The 12,769-nt window shown below is 46.4% G+C and overlaps 7 non-coding genes and 15 pseudogenes across 7 annotated transcripts; all 22 read left to right on the top strand.

The window, feature by feature from the left end:
• The first annotated feature begins 541 nt into the window (after nucleotides 1-541).
• On the top strand, nucleotides 542-660 carry LOC148264719 (5S ribosomal RNA; annotated as a pseudogene).
• Nucleotides 661-1,219: 559 nt separating this feature from the next.
• Nucleotides 1,220-1,338, top strand: LOC148264718 (5S ribosomal RNA; annotated as a pseudogene).
• A 535-nt stretch (nucleotides 1,339-1,873) lies between these two features.
• Nucleotides 1,874-1,992, top strand: LOC148264717 (5S ribosomal RNA; annotated as a pseudogene).
• A 559-nt stretch (nucleotides 1,993-2,551) lies between these two features.
• Nucleotides 2,552-2,670, top strand: LOC148264716 (5S ribosomal RNA; annotated as a pseudogene).
• A 204-nt stretch (nucleotides 2,671-2,874) lies between these two features.
• On the top strand, nucleotides 2,875-2,993 carry LOC148264715 (5S ribosomal RNA). The gene has a single exon (XR_015820030.1). It is a non-coding gene; the product is annotated as a 5S ribosomal RNA (ribosomal RNA).
• A 205-nt stretch (nucleotides 2,994-3,198) lies between these two features.
• Nucleotides 3,199-3,317, top strand: LOC148264714 (5S ribosomal RNA; annotated as a pseudogene).
• Nucleotides 3,318-3,879: 562 nt separating this feature from the next.
• Nucleotides 3,880-3,998, top strand: LOC148264713 (5S ribosomal RNA; annotated as a pseudogene).
• A 558-nt stretch (nucleotides 3,999-4,556) lies between these two features.
• On the top strand, nucleotides 4,557-4,675 carry LOC148264712 (5S ribosomal RNA). The gene has a single exon (XR_015820334.1). It is a non-coding gene; the product is annotated as a 5S ribosomal RNA (ribosomal RNA).
• Nucleotides 4,676-4,880: 205 nt separating this feature from the next.
• On the top strand, nucleotides 4,881-4,999 carry LOC148264711 (5S ribosomal RNA). The gene has a single exon (XR_015820152.1). It is a non-coding gene; the product is annotated as a 5S ribosomal RNA (ribosomal RNA).
• Nucleotides 5,000-5,560: 561 nt separating this feature from the next.
• On the top strand, nucleotides 5,561-5,678 carry LOC148264710 (5S ribosomal RNA; annotated as a pseudogene).
• A 204-nt stretch (nucleotides 5,679-5,882) lies between these two features.
• Nucleotides 5,883-6,001, top strand: LOC148264709 (5S ribosomal RNA; annotated as a pseudogene).
• Nucleotides 6,002-6,533: 532 nt separating this feature from the next.
• On the top strand, nucleotides 6,534-6,652 carry LOC148264708 (5S ribosomal RNA; annotated as a pseudogene).
• Nucleotides 6,653-7,183: 531 nt separating this feature from the next.
• LOC148264707 (5S ribosomal RNA) lies at nucleotides 7,184-7,302 on the top strand (annotated as a pseudogene).
• Nucleotides 7,303-7,861: 559 nt separating this feature from the next.
• On the top strand, nucleotides 7,862-7,980 carry LOC148264706 (5S ribosomal RNA). Its single transcript, XR_015820359.1, has one exon. It is a non-coding gene; the product is annotated as a 5S ribosomal RNA (ribosomal RNA).
• Nucleotides 7,981-8,185: 205 nt separating this feature from the next.
• LOC148264705 (5S ribosomal RNA) lies at nucleotides 8,186-8,304 on the top strand (annotated as a pseudogene).
• Nucleotides 8,305-9,186: 882 nt separating this feature from the next.
• LOC148264704 (5S ribosomal RNA) lies at nucleotides 9,187-9,305 on the top strand (annotated as a pseudogene).
• Nucleotides 9,306-9,514: 209 nt separating this feature from the next.
• On the top strand, nucleotides 9,515-9,633 carry LOC148264703 (5S ribosomal RNA). Its single transcript, XR_015820823.1, has one exon. It is a non-coding gene; the product is annotated as a 5S ribosomal RNA (ribosomal RNA).
• Nucleotides 9,634-10,513: 880 nt separating this feature from the next.
• On the top strand, nucleotides 10,514-10,632 carry LOC148264702 (5S ribosomal RNA; annotated as a pseudogene).
• Nucleotides 10,633-10,841: 209 nt separating this feature from the next.
• Nucleotides 10,842-10,960, top strand: LOC148264701 (5S ribosomal RNA; annotated as a pseudogene).
• A 209-nt stretch (nucleotides 10,961-11,169) lies between these two features.
• On the top strand, nucleotides 11,170-11,288 carry LOC148264700 (5S ribosomal RNA). The gene has a single exon (XR_015820403.1). It is a non-coding gene; the product is annotated as a 5S ribosomal RNA (ribosomal RNA).
• A 562-nt stretch (nucleotides 11,289-11,850) lies between these two features.
• Nucleotides 11,851-11,969, top strand: LOC148264699 (5S ribosomal RNA; annotated as a pseudogene).
• A 567-nt stretch (nucleotides 11,970-12,536) lies between these two features.
• Nucleotides 12,537-12,655, top strand: LOC148264698 (5S ribosomal RNA). Its single transcript, XR_015820934.1, has one exon. It is a non-coding gene; the product is annotated as a 5S ribosomal RNA (ribosomal RNA).
• The last annotated feature ends 114 nt before the right edge of the window (nucleotides 12,656-12,769 follow it).

Below are 12,769 nucleotides of genomic sequence, written 5' to 3'. Positions count from 1 at the left end.
TTTGATGTTACGCGCGAATGGAATTATAAACCACTGGTTCATTTGCAAAGGTGAGTCACGGTGCTGGGGCATATTACTTGATATTAGAACGAGAAAGAGAGATATAGAGTGCACGCACAAGGAAACAAATGACGGGAGGGGGGATGGAAGGAGAAAGAGTGTACGTATTTGCAGTGCAGAATGAAACATGAGGGATCATACCAGCACTAATGTAACGGATTCTATCAGAACTCCGCAGTTAAGGGTGCTTGGGCGAGAAAAGTACTCAGATGGGTGACCTCCTGCGAAGTCCTTATATTTCACCCATTTTCTTGGGAGGTCCTCGTGTTGAACCCATCTTTTTGCAGATGATTCTTTCGACATTATGCGCGACTTGATTTATGGTCCACAGGTTTATTCGCAAATGTGAGTCACGACGCCGTGGCATTTTACTTGATATTAGAACGAGTACGGGAGGTGCAGTGCGCACGCACAAGGAAACAAATAACAGGAGGAGGAAGAAAAGAGAATGAGTGTATGTATTTGAAGCGCAAAATTAAACAAGTGGCATCATACCAGCACTAATGCACTGGATCCCATCAGAACTCTGCAGTTAAGTGTGCTTGGATGAGAGTAGTACTCGGATGGGTGACCTCCTGGGAAGTACTCGTGTCGCACCAATTTTTTTTCAGACGGGTCGTTCGACGTTACGCGCGACTGGAACTATGGTCCGTTGGTTTATACGCAAATGTGAGTCAAGAAGCAGTGGCATTTTAATCGATATTAGAACGAGAAGGAGAGGTGCAGTGTGAACGCACAAGGAAACAATTGATGGGAGGGGGAGGGAAGGAGAAGGAGTGTATGTATTTTCAGCACGAAATGAAACAGGTGCGATCATACCAGCACTAATGCAACGGATTCTATCAGAACTCCGTAGGTAAGGGTGCTTGGGCGAGAGTAGTACTAGCATTGGTTACCTCCTGCGAAGTCCTTATATTTCACCTATTTTCTTGTGAAGTCCTCGTGTTGCACCCATTTTTTTGCAGATAATTCTTTCGACGTTATGCGCGACTTGAATTATGGTCCTCAGATTTATTCGCAAATGTGAGTCACGGCGTCGTAGCATTTTACTTGATATTAAAACGAGCACGGGAGGTGCAGTGCGCACGCACAAGGAAACAAATAACGGGAGGGGGAAGAAAGGAGAAGGAGTTTATGTATTCGCAGCGCGAAATTAAACGAATGCGATCATACCAGCACTAATGCAACGGATCCCATCATAACTCTGCAGTTAAGTGTGCTTGGGCGAGAGTAGTACTCGGATGGGTGACCTCTTGGGAAGTTCTCGTGTCGCACAATTTTTTTTTCAGACGGGTCGTTCGACGTTACGCGCAACTGGAACTATTGTCCACTTGTTTATACGCAAATGTGAGTCAAGAAGCAGGGGCAAATTAATCGATATTAGAACGAGAAAAAGAGGTGCAGTGTGAACGCACAAGGAATCAAATGATGGGAGGGGGGGAGGGAAGGAGAAGGAGTGTATGTATTTTCAGCACGAAATGAAACAGGTGCGATCATACCAGCACTAATGCAACAGATTCTATCAGAACTCCATAGATATGGGTGCTTGGGCGAGAGTAGTATAATGATGGGTTACCTCCTGGGAAGTTCTCGTGTTGCACCCATTTTCTTTTTTTCAGATGTGCCGTTCGACGTTACGCGCGACTTTAATTATGGTCCGCAGATTTATTCGCAAATGTGAGTCACGGCGCCGTGGCATTTTACTTGATATTTGAACGAGAACGAGAGGTGCAGTGCGCACGCACAAGGAAACAAATGACGGGAGGGGGAAGAAAGGAGAAGGAGTTTATGTAATTGCAGCGCGAAATTAAACAGGTGCGATCATACCAGCACTAATGCACCGGATCCCATCAGTACTCAGCAGTTAAGTGTGCTTGGACGAGAGTAGTACTTGGATGGGTGACCTCTTGGGAAGTCCTTGTGTCGCACCAATTTTTTTTCAGACGGGTCGTTCGACGTTACGCGCGACTGGAACTAGGGTCCGCTGGTTTATACGCAAATGTGAGTTAAGAAGCAGTAGAATTTTAATCGATATTAGAACGAGAAGGAGAGGTGCAGTGTGAACGCACAAGGAAACAATTGATGGGAGGGGGAGGGAAGGAGAATGAGTGTATGTATTTTCAGCACGAAATGAAACCTGAGGGATCATACCAGCACTAATGCAACGGATTCTATCAGAACTCCGTAGGTAAGGGTGCTTGGGCGAGAGTAGTACTAGCATGGGTAACCTCCTGTGAAGTCCTTATATTTCACCCATTTTCTTGTTAAGTCCTCGTGTTGCACCTATTTTTTTGTAGATGATTCTTTCGACGTTACGCGTGACTTGAATTATGGTCCTCAGGTTTATTCGCAAATGTGAGTCACGGCGCCGTGGCATTTTACTTGATATTAGAACGAGAACAGGAGGTCCAGTGCGCATGCACAAGGAAACAAATGACGGGAGGGGGAAGAAAGGGGAATGAGTTTATGTATTTGCAGCGCGAAATTAAACAGGTGCGATCACACCAACACCAATGCACCGGATCCCATCAGAACTCCGCAGTTATGTGTGCTTGGGCGAGATTAGTACTCGGATGGGTGACCTCCTTGGAAGTCCTCGTGTCGCACCAATTTTTTTCAGACGGGTCGTTCGACGTTACGCGCGTCTGGAACTAGGGTCCGCTGGTTTATATGCAAATGTGAGTCAAGAAGTAGGGGCATTTTAATCGATATTAGAACGAGAATGAGAGGTGAAGTGTGAACGCACAAGGAAATAAATGATGGGAGGGGGAAGAAAGGAGAAGGAGTGCATGTATTTACAGTGCGAAATTAAACAGGTGCGATCATACCAGCACTAAAGCTCCGGATCCCATCAGAACTCCGCAGTTAAGTGTGCTTGGGCGAGAGTAGTATTCGGATGGTTGACCACTTGGGAAGCCCTCGTGTTGCACCTATTTTTTTTTGGATGGGTTGTTCGACGTTACGCGCTAATGGAATTATAAACCACTGGTTTATTTGCAAAGGTGAGTCACGGTGCCGAGGCATATTACTTGATATTAGAACGAGAAAGAGAGATGCAGAGTGCACGCACAAGGAAACAAATGACGTAAGGGGGAAGAAAGGAGAATGAGTTTATGTATTTGCAATGCGAAATTAAACAGGTGCGATCATACCAGCACTAATGCAACCGATCCCATCATAACTCCGCAGTTAAGTGTGCTTGGGCGAGAGTTGTACTCGGATGGGTGACCTCCTGGGAAGTCCTCGTGTCGCACAAATTTTTTTTTCAGACAGGTCGTTCGACGTTACGCGCGACTCGAACTAGGGTCCACTGGTTTATACGCAAATATGAGTCAAGAAGCAGGGGCATTTTAATCGATATTAGAACGAGAAGGAGAGATGCAGAGTGCACGCACAAGGAAACAAATGACGGGAGGGGGGATGGAGGGAGAAAAAGTGTATGTATTTGTAGCGCAGAATGAAACATGAGCCATCATACCAGCACCAATGCAACGGATTCTATCAGAACTCCGCAAGTTAAAGGTGCTTGGGCGAGAGTAGCACTAGGATGGGTGACCTCCTGCGAAGTCCTTATATTTCACCCATTTTCTTAGGAAGTCCTCGTGTTGCACCCATTTTTTTGCAGATGATTCTTTCGACGATACGGGCGACTTGAATTATGGTCCTCAGGTTTATTCGCAAATGTGAGTCACGGCACCGTAGCATTTTACTTGATATTAGAACGAGCACGGGAGGTGCAGTGCGCACACACAAGGAAACAAATGACGGGAGGGGGAAGAAAGGAGAAGGAGTTTATGTATTTGCAGCGCTGAATTATACGGGTGCGATCATACCAGCACTAATGCACCGAATCCCATCAGAACTTCGCAATTAAGTGTGCTTGGGCGAGAGTAGTACTCGGATGGGTGACCTCTTTGGAAGTCCTCGGGTCGCACCAATTTTTTTTCAGACGGGTCGTTCGATGTTACGCGCGACTGGAACTAGGGTACATTGGTTTATACGCAAATGTGAGTCAAGAAGCAGGGGCATTTTAATCGATATTAGAACGAGAAGGAGAGGTGCAGTGTGAACGCACAAGGAAACAATTGATGGGAGGGGGAGGGAAGGAGAAGGAGTGTATGTATTTTCAGCACGAAATGAAACAGGTGCGATCATACCAGCACTAATGCAATGGATTCTATCAGAACTCCGTAGGTAAGGGTGCTTGGGCGAGAGTAGTACTAGCATGGGTTACCTCCTGCAAAGTCCTTATATTTCACCCATTTTCTTGTGAAGTCCTCGTGTTGCACCCATTTTTTTGCAGCTGATTCTTTCGACGTTACGCGCGACTTGAATTATGGTCCTCAGGTTTATTCGCAAATGTGAGTCACGGTGCTGTAGAATTTTACTTGATATTAGAACGAGAACGGGAGGTGCAGTCTGCACGCACAAGGAAACAAATGACGAGGGGAGGAAGAAAGGGAAGGAGTGTATGTATTTGCAGCGCAAAACTAAACAGGTGCGATCATACCAGCACTAAAGCCCCGGATCCCATCCGAACTCCGCAGTTAAGTGTGCTTGGGCGAGATTAGTACTTGGATGGTTGATCTCCTGGGAAGTCCTCGTGTCGCACCAATTTTTTTCCAGACAGGTCGTTCGACGTTATGCACTTCTGGAACTAGGGTCCGCTGGTTTATACGCAAATGTGAGTCAAGAAGCAGGGGCATTTTAATCGATATTAGAACGAGAATGAGAGGTGAAGTGTGAACGCATAAGGAAACAAATGACGAGAGGGTGAAGAAATGAGAAGGAGTGTATGTATTTGCAGCACGAAATTAAACAGGTGCGATCATACCAGCACTAAAGCTCCGGATCCCATCAGAACTCCGCAGTTAAGTGTGCTTGGGCGAGAGTAGTACTCGGATGGGTCACCACCTGGGAAGCCCTCATGTTGCACCTTTTTTTTTTCGGATGGGTTGTTCGACGTTACGTGCGAATGGAATTATAAACCGCTGGTTCATTTGCAAAGGTGAGTCACGGTGCCGGGGCATATTACTTAATATTAGAACAAGAAAGAGAGATGCAGAGTGCACGCATAAGGAAACAAATGACGGGAGGGGGGTTGGAAGGAGAAAGAGTGTATGTATTTGCAGTGCAGAATGAAACATGAGGGATCATACCAGCACTAATGCAACGGATTCTATCAGAACTCCGAAGTTAAGGGTGCTTGGGCGAGAAAAGTACTCGGACGGGTGACCTCCTGCGAAGTCCTTATATTTCACCCATTTTCTTGTGAAGTCCTCGTGTTGCACACATTTTTTTGCAGATGATTCTTTCGACGTAACGCGCGACTTAAATTATGGTCCTCAGGTTTATTCGCAAATGGGAGTCACGTCGCCGTGGCATTTAACTTGATATTAGAACGAGCTCGGGAGGTGCAGTGCGCACGCACAAGGAAACAAATGACGGCATGAGGAAGAAAAGAAAAGGAGTGTAGGCATTTGAAGAGCAAAATTAAACAAGTGGCATCATACCAGCACTAATGCACTGGATCCCATCCGAACTCTGCAGTTTAGTGTGCTTGGGAGAGAATAGTACTCGGATGGGTGACCTCTTGGGAACTCCTCGTATCGCAACAATTTATTTTTAGATGGGTCGTTCGACGTTACACGCGTCTGGAACTATGGTCAGCTGGTTTATACGCAAATGTGAGTCAAGAATCAGGGGCATTTTAATCGATATTAGAACGAGAAGGAGAGGTGCAGTGTGAACGCACAACGAAACAAATGATGGGAGGGGGGGAGGGAAGAAGGAGTGTATGTATTTTCAGCACGAAATTAAACAGGTGCGGTCACACCAGCAAAAATGCACCGGATCCCATCAGAACTTCGCAGTTAAGTGTGCTTTGGCGAAAGTAGTACAATGATGGGTTACCTCCTGGGAGGTTCTCGTGTTGCACCCATTTTCTTTTTTTCAGATGTGTCGTTCGACGTTACGCGCGACTTTAATTATGGTCCGCAGATTTATTCGCAAATGTGAGTCACGGCGCCGTGGCATTTTACTTGATATTTGAACGAGAACGAGAGGTGCAGTGCGCACGCACAAGGAAACAAATGACGGGAGGGGGGATGGAGGGAGAAAAGGTGCATGTATTTGCAGCGCAGAATGAAACATGAGCAATCATACCAGCACCAATGCAACGAATTCTATCAGAACTCCGCAAGTTAAGGGTGCTTGGGCGAGAGTAGCACTAGGATGGGTGACCTCCTGCGAAGTCCTTATATTTCACCCATTTTTTTGCAGATAATTCTTTCGACGATACGCGCGACTTGAATTATGGTCCTCAGGTTTATTCGCAAATGTGAGTCACAGCACCGTAGCATTTTACTTGATATTAGAACGAGCACGATAGGTGCAGTGCGCACGCACAAGCAAACAAATGACGGGAGGGGGAAGAAAGGAGGAGTTTATGTATTTGCAGCGCAAAATTAAACAGGTGCGATCATACCAGCACTAATGCACCGGATCCCATTAGAACTCCGCAGTTAAGTGTGCTTGGGCGAGAGTAGTACTCAAATGGGTGACCCCCTGGGAAGTCCTCGTGACGCACTATTTTTTTTTCAGACGGGTCGTTCGACATTACGCGCGACTGGAACTAGGGTTCCCTGGTTTATACGGAAATATGAGTCAAGAAGCAGGGGCATTTTAATCGATATTAGAACGAGAAAGAGAGATGCAGAGTTTACGCACAAGGAAACAAATGACGGGAGGGGGAATGGAGGGAGAAAAAGTGTATGTATTTGCAGCGCAGAATGAAACATGAGCAATCATACCAGCACCAATGCAACGGATTCTATCAGAACTCCATAAGTTAAGGGTGCTTGGGCGAGAGTAGCACTAGGATGGGTGACCTCCTGCGAACTCCTTATATTTCACCCATTTTTTTGCAGATAATTCTTTCGACGATACGCGCGACTTGAATTATGGTCCGCAGGTTTATTCGCAAATGTGAGTCACGGCACCGTAGCATTTTACTTGATATTAGAATGAGCACGGTAGGTGCAGTGCGCACGCACAAGCAAACAAATGACGGGAGGGGGAAGAAAGGAGAAGGAGTTTATGTATTTGCAGCGCGGAATTAAACGGGTTCGATCATACCAACACTAATGCACCGGATTCCATCAGAACTCCGCAGTTAAGTGTGCTTGGGCGAGAGTAGTACTCGGATGGGTGACCTCCTGCGAAGTCCTCGTGTCGCATCAATTTTTTTTCAGACGAGTCGTTCGACGTTACGAGCGACTGGAACTAGGTTCTGCTGGTTTATACGCAAATGTGAGTCAAGAAGCAGGGGTATTTTAATCGATATTAGAACGAGAAGGAGAGGTGCAGTGTGAACGCAGAAGGAAACAATTGATGGGAGGGGGAGGGAAGGAGAAGGAGTGTATGTATTTTCAGCACGAAATGAAACAGGTGCGATCATACCAGCACTAATGCAACGGATTCTATCAGAACTCCATAGGTAAGGGTGCTCTGGCGAGAGTAGTACTAGCATGGGTTACCTCCTGCGAAGTCCTTATATTTCACCCATTTTGTTCTGAAGTCCTCATGTTGTACCCATTTTTTTGCAGATGATTCTTTCGACGTTACGCGCGACTTGAATTATGGTCTTCAGGTTTATTCGCAAATGTAAGTCACGTCGCCGTGGCATTTTACTTGATATTAGAACGAGAACGGGAGGTGCAGTGCGCACGCACAAGGAAACAAATGAAATGAGGGGGAAGAAAGGGGAATGAGTTTATGTATTTGCAGCACTAAATTAAACAGGTGCGATCATACCAGCACTAATGCACCAGATCCCATCAGAACTCCGCAGTGAAGTGTGCTTGGGCGAGATTAGTACTCGGATGGGTGACCTCCTGGGAAGTCCTCGTGTCGCACCAATTTTTTTTGAGACGGGTCGTTCGACGTTACGCGCGTCTGGAACTAGGGTCCGCTGGTTTATACGCAAATGTGAGTCAAGAAGTAGGGGCATTTTAATCGATATTAGAACGAGAATGAGAGGTGAAGTGTGAACGCACAAGGAAACAAATGACGGGAGGGGGAAGAAAGGAGAAGGAGTGTATGTATTTACAGCGCGAATTTAAACAGGTGCGATCATACCAGCACTAAAGCCCCGGATCCCATCAGAACTCCGCAGTTAAGTGCGCTTGGGCGAGAGTAGTACTCAGATGGGTGACTACTTGGGAAGCCCTCGTGTTGCACCTATTTTTTTTCGGATGGGTTGTTCGACGTTACGCGCGAATGGAATTATAAACTGCTGGTTCATTTGCAAAGGTGAGTCACGGCGCCGTGGCATTTTACTTGATATTTGAACGAGAACGAGAGGTGCAGTGCGCACGCACAAGGAAACAAATGACGGGACGGGGGATGGAAGAAGAAAGAGTGTATGTATTTACAGTGCAGAATGAAACATGAGGGATCATACCAGCACTCATGCAATGGATTCTATCAGAACTCCGCAGTTAAGGGTGCTTGGGCGAGAAAAGTACTCGGATGGGTGACCTCCTGCGAAGTCCTTATATTTCACCCATTTTCTTGGGAGGTCCTCGTGTTGCACCCATCTTTTTGGAGATGATTCTTTCGACGTTACGCGCGAATGGAATTATAAACCGCTGGTTCATTTGCAAAGGTGAGTCACGGCGCCGTGGCATTTTACTTGATATTAGAACGAGTACGGGAGGTGTAGTGCGCACGCACAAGGAAACAAATGACGGGAGGAGGAAGAAAAGAGAAGGAGTGTGTGTATTTGAAGCGCAAAATTAAACAAGTGGCATCATACCAGCACTAATGCACTGGATCCTATCAGAACTCTGCAGTTAAGTATGCTTTGGCGAGAGTAGTACTCGGATGCGTGACCTCTTGGGAAGTCCTCGTATCGCAACAATTTTTTTTAGATGGATCGTTCGACGTTATGCGCGACTGGAACTATGGTCCGCTGGTTTATACGCAAATGTGAGTCAAGAATCAGGGGCATTTTAATCGATATTAGAACGAGAAGGAGAGGTGCAGTGTGAACGCGCAAGGAAAAAAATGATGGGAGGGGGGGATGGATGAAGGAGTGTATGTATTTTCAGCACGAAATTAAACAGGTGCGGTCACACCAGCACAAATGCACCGGATCCCATCAGAACTCTGCAGTTAAGTGTGCTTTGGCGAAAGTAGTACAATGATGGGTTACCTCCTGGGAGGTTCTCGTGTTGCACCCATTTTCTTTTTTTCAGATGTGCCATTCGACGTTACGCGCGACTTTAATTATGGTCCGCAGATTTATTCGCAAATGTGAGTCACGACACCGTTGCATTTTACCTGATATTTGAACGAGAACGAGAGGTGCAGTGCGCACGCACAAGGAAACAAATGACGGGAGGGGGAAGAAAGGGGATGGAGTTTATGTATTTGCAGCGCAGAATTAAACGGGTGCGATCATACCAGCACAAATGCACCGGATCCCATCAGAACTCCGCAGTTAATTGTGCTTGGGCGAGAGTAGTACTCGGATGGGTGACCTCCTGGGAAGTCCTCGTGTTGCACCAATTTTTTTTCAGACGGGTCATTCGACGTTAAGCGCGACTGAAACTAGAGTCCACTGGTTTATATACAAATGTGGGTCAAGAAGCAGGGGCATTTTAATCGATATTAGAACGAGAAGGAGAGGAGCAGTGTGAATGCACAAGGAAACAATTGATGGGAGGGGGAGGGAAGGAGAAGGAGTGTATGTATTTTCAGCACGAAATGAAACAGGTGGAATCATACCATCACTAATGTAACGGATTCTATCAGAACTCCGTAGGTAAGGGTGCTTGGGCGAGAGTAGTACTAGCACGGGTTACCTCCTGCGAAGTCCTTATATTTCACCCATTTTCTTGGGAGGTCCTCGTGTTGCACCCTTCTTTTTGCAGATGATTCTTTCGACGTTATGCGCGACTTGATTTATGGTCCGCAGGTTTATTTGCAAATGTGAGCCACGGCGCCGTGGCATTTTACTTGATGTTAGAACGAGTACGGGAGGTGCAGTGTGCACGCACAAGGAAACAAATGACGGATGAGGAAGAAAAGAGAATGAGTGTCTGTATTTGAAGCGCAAAATTAAACAAGTGGCATCATACCAGCACTAATGCACTGGATCCTATCAGAACTCTGCAGTTAAGTATGCTTTGGCGAGAGTAGTACTCGGATGGGTGGCCTCTTGGGAAGTCCTCGTATCGCAACAATTTTTTTTAGATGGGTCGTTCGACGTTATGCGCGACTGGAACTATGGTCCGCTGGTTTATACGCAAATGTGAGTCAAGAATCAGGAGCATTTTAATCGATATTAGAACGAGAAGGAGAGGTGCAGTGTGAACGCATAAGGAAAAAAATGATGGGAGGGGGGGAGGGAAGAAGGAGTGTATGTATTTTCAGCACGAAATTAAACAGGTGCGGTCACACCAGCACAAATGCACCGGATCCCATCAGAACTCCGCAGTTAAGTGTGCTTTGGCGAAAGTAGTACAATGATGGGTTACCTCCTGGGAGGTTCTCGTGTTGCACCCATTTTCTTTTTTTTAGATGTGCCATTCGACGTTACGCGCGACTTTAATTGTGGTCCGCAGATTTATTCGCAAATGTGAGTCACGGCGCCGTTTCATTTTACCTGATATTTGAACGAGAACGAGAGGTGCAGTGCGGACGCACAAGGAAACAAATGACGGGAGGGGGAAGAAAGGAGAAGGAGTTTATGTATTTGCAGCGCGAAATTAAACAGGTGCGATCATACCAGCATAAATGCACCGGATCCCATCAGAACTCCGCAGTTAAGTGTGCTTTGGTGAAAGTAGTGCAATGATGGGTTACCTCGTGGGAAGTTCTTGTGTTGCACCCATTTTTTTTTTTTCAGATGTGTCGTTCGACGTTACGCGCGACTTTAATTATGGTCCGCAGATTTATTCGCAAATGTGAGTCACGGCGCTGTGGCATTTTACTTGATATTTGAACGAGAACGAGAGGTGCAGTGCGCACGCACAAGGAAACAAATGACGGGAGGGAGAAGAAAGGGGAAGGAATTTATCTATTTGCAGTGCAAAATTAATCAGGTGCGATCATACCAGCACTAATGCACCGGATCCCATTAGAACTCCGCAGTTAAGTGTGCTTGGGCGAGAGTAGTACTCGGATAGGTGACCTCCTGGGAAGTCCTCGTGTCGCACTAATTTTTTTTTTAGACGGGTCCTTCGACGTTACGCGCGACTGGAACTAGGGTCCCCTGGTTCATACGCAAATGTGAGTCAAGAAGCAGGGGCATTTTAATCGATATTAGAACGAGAAGGAGAGATGCATAGTGCACGCACAAGGAAATAAATGACGGGAGGGGGGATGGAGGGAGAAAAAGTGTATGTATTTGCAGCGCAGAATGAAACATGAGCAATCATACCAGCACCAATGCGACGGATTCTATTAGAACTCCGCAAGTTAAGGGTGCTTGGGCGAGAGTAGCACTAGGATGGGTGACCTCCTGCAAAGTCCTTATATTTCACCAATTTTCTTAGGAAGTCCTCGTGTTGCACCCATTTTTTTGCAGATGATTCTTTTGACGATACGTGCGACTTGAATTATGGTCGTCAGGTTTATTCGCAAATGTGAGTCACGGCACCGTAGCATTTTACTTGATATTAGAACGAGCACGGGAGGTGCAGTGCGCACGCACAAGGAAACAAATGACGGGAGGGGGAAGAAAGGAGAAGGAGTTTATGTATTTGCAGCGCGGAATTAAACGGGAGCGATCATACCAGCACAAATGCACCAGATCCTATCAGAACTCCGCAGTTAAGTGTGCTTTGGCGAAAGTAGTGCAATGATGGGTTACCTCCTGGGAAGTTCTCGTGTTACACCCATTTTCTTTTTTTCAGATGTGCCGTTCGACGTTACGCGCGACTTTAATTATGGTCCGCAGATTTATTCGCAAATGTGAGTCACGGCGCCGTGGCATTTTACTTGATATTTGAACGAGAAGGAGAGGTGCAGTGTGAACGCACAAGGAAACAATTGATGGGAGGGGGAGGGAAGGAGAAGGAGTGTATGTATTTTCAGCGCGAAATGAAACAGGTGCGATCATACCAGCACTAATGCAACGGATTCTATCAGAACTCCGTAGGTAAGGGTGCTTGGGCGAGAGTAGTACTAGCATGGGTTACCTCATGCGAAGTCCTTATATTTCACCCATTTTCTTGTGAAGTCCTCGTGATGCACCCATTTTCTTTTTTTCAGATGTGCCGTTCAACGTTACGCGCGACTTTAATTATGGTCCACAAATTTATTCGCAAATGTGAGTCACGGCGCCGTGGCATTTTACTTGATATTTGAACGAGAACGAGAGGTGCAGTGCGCACGCACAAGGAAACAAATGACGGGAGGGGGACGAAAGGAGAAGGAGTTTATGTATTTGCAGCGCGAAATTAAACCGGTGCGATCATACCAGCACTAATGCACCGGATCCCATCAGAACTCCGAAGTTAAGTGTGCTTGGGCGAGATTAGTACTCGGATGGGTGACCTCACGGGAAGTCCTCGTGTCGCACTAATTTTTTTTTCAGAAGGGTCGTTCGACGTTACGCGCGTCTGGAACTAGGGTCCGCTGGTTTATACGCAAATGTGAGTCAAGAAGTAGGGGCATTTTAATCGCTATTAGAACGAGA

The sequence above is a fragment of the Carica papaya genome, chromosome 5 (assembly GCF_054855325.1).
Source record: "Carica papaya isolate Zhongbai chromosome 5, ASM5485532v1, whole genome shotgun sequence".
NCBI classification, from domain to species: domain Eukaryota; kingdom Viridiplantae; phylum Streptophyta; class Magnoliopsida; order Brassicales; family Caricaceae; genus Carica; species Carica papaya.
The sequence above is the reverse complement of the archived record's forward strand: the minus strand, read 5'-3'. Positions and strand labels throughout refer to the sequence as shown.